The sequence below is a fragment of the Palaemon carinicauda genome, chromosome 19 (genome assembly GCF_036898095.1).
Source record: "Palaemon carinicauda isolate YSFRI2023 chromosome 19, ASM3689809v2, whole genome shotgun sequence".
Classification (NCBI taxonomy): domain Eukaryota; kingdom Metazoa; phylum Arthropoda; class Malacostraca; order Decapoda; family Palaemonidae; genus Palaemon; species Palaemon carinicauda.
In genome coordinates, this window is record NC_090743.1 from 89,497,181 (window position 1) to 89,499,680 (window position 2,500).

The window sequence follows — 2,500 nt, forward strand, 5'->3', positions numbered from 1 at the left end:
GGCCGCTTGCGTCAATAGAGCTTCCGTTAGATTTCCTCAGTCCTCTTTATCTTTGCTTTTAAATCAAAACTCCATTCATCATCTCCTACTTTAAGTTTCATACTCCTAAGCCATGTAGGCCTGGGTCTTCCAGCTCTTCTAGTACCTTTTGGAGCTCAATTGAAAGTTTGGTAAACTTTCAATTTGCTTGTGACCAAATGTTTCATGGTATGAAAGTACAACTGCCATACATCTATCTCGAAAAAAAAAAAAAAAAAAAAAAAAAAGACAATTAACGTTCAGGTGGAAATCACAACGGAAATTATTACTCCTGATTACGCAAGTATAATTGGACCTGCTTTTTTATGTGAATCTAATTAACGTAGCATCTAGCTACATCTCATTCTTGATGAGATTAATGATGTGTAAACTGCATTAAACGCGCTCATTTTCTTTAGAACAAGAGACATTGTACGCTTATTTGAGAAATTCATTACTGTTTGGGGAATATCCGCTTCATATATATTTGGTTTGAATATTGACTGATATAGCTTTCCATCTAAATACTTATTGGAAGGCAAATACAATAATGAATATGGACACAAAAAATAACAATCAAGATATAAATTATATGTGTAAGAGTGAGCGTTAGAAAATCTAAGCAATCGTACACACCTTATATTTTTAGAAATTAATTACCTAAATGCGCATAAAAACACACATGTAATAACTGAATTACTACATGTAAACTATGAACAGTGATATACTACTTCCATCCTTAACCTTATATCTCTTTCTTTTCTGCTATTCTAAATTGTAATTCAACTTCTCTTGAAATGTAAATCATCAATTCCCTTCTCTTGGAATTTGACTACAAAGGAAAATTAATCAATATATTTAAGGCTGCAAAACCAACAACCAAAAAATTATTCGGAACGGATGGTGATCTTTAAAATCACCTACAATTACATTTGAATCAATTAGAATTTCTATATATTTAGATATTTACGTTTCTAGTTTTATTATTATTATGTTTTCAACTAGTGAAATATACAAATGAACTTGTAAATAATATGTTACCTTGTCTTACTTTTTTGGAAATAATGAATTTGGATGGTTATGTTGTCAATAACACTTAAAATTTTAAAGAGGCTTTGCAGTTGGAATAGATTTAATTTTCATAGGTATTGTTACAGTCTTATGATTATTGTCTACTTGAAAATGTTGGCATTTTTATAATCTAAGACTGGTCATATCTTTGTTATAAAATGAAATAGTATTAACTAAGTCAATAGTATTTTTTAATTCGCTATGGCTGTAGATGTATCTTTTGGCCTTAATAGTCTTCCTTCTGCTTATTTTAATAGAATTTATTAAAGGAATTTTTTCCTATTACCCAATAATTGTATCATACATCGAATAGGAATTGTACTCAGAGTAATATTATTTATACAATAAGGCTACAAAGGAATCCAAGTTTCAGTCAACTGCTGCCGTCTACTTTTAAAGGCTTAGAGGTCGCTTATGAATGGCAGAGGCAAGGGACAGTGACATTGCCCTAGGAATTAGGACCATGCCCTAGAGACTGACCATATATTATATGATCAGCGCCCAAGCCTCCTCTCCACCCAAGCTAAGACCAGGGAGGGCTAGGCAGTGGCTGCTGATGACTCGGCAGATAGACCTATAGGCTCCCCCAAACCCCCCAACCTTAGCTCACAAGGATGGTAAGGTTGCAGACACTAATGGCACTAACGAGTCAGAGCAGGACTCGAACCCCCGACTGGCAAACACCAGACAGAGACGTTACCAATCAGGCCACAGCAACCTGTGGTAATATTCGACATAGTTTACTGAAACCCAAGGAATTATCTCTGATATTATGGATAAAATTATGTACATCTCATCAACTATTATCTATATGGGACCTTTATCTAAGACACATAACCTAATAAGGTTGATGATATACTAACTTTAATGCTAAACAAAAGGCAATGTGAAATTATCATCTGCCAATGACTCTTAATTTTTAAATAATTTGAATAACGTCCATTTACACTATATACAATATTCAAATGAATGATATATTTGTAGATTTTTATGAATACTTCTATAACAATGAATGTCCTTGTAGCCAATTATCCATATCGGGGGTTCCAGTAACCATCAACCATGGCATAGGATTAGAAACTTGTTTTTTAAAAAATGCCTACGAATTTGAAAGACCTTTGGAAGCATGTTAAAAAAAAAGCCTCTTAATTGGATATATTTCGTAAGGATTCTATTTTTAATCGTTTTAACCAAGTTTTATTTATTTCATGTGAATAAGTTAGTTTTGATTTTTGAAGATTGTTTTGAACCTGATGATAGTTGTGATAAGAAATTGCGACATAAAAGTCAACTTCCTTGATTTATGTAATTATATCCGTCACGCGCCAGCGAATCATATATATATATATATATATATATATATATATATATATATATATATATATATATATATACATATATATATATATAT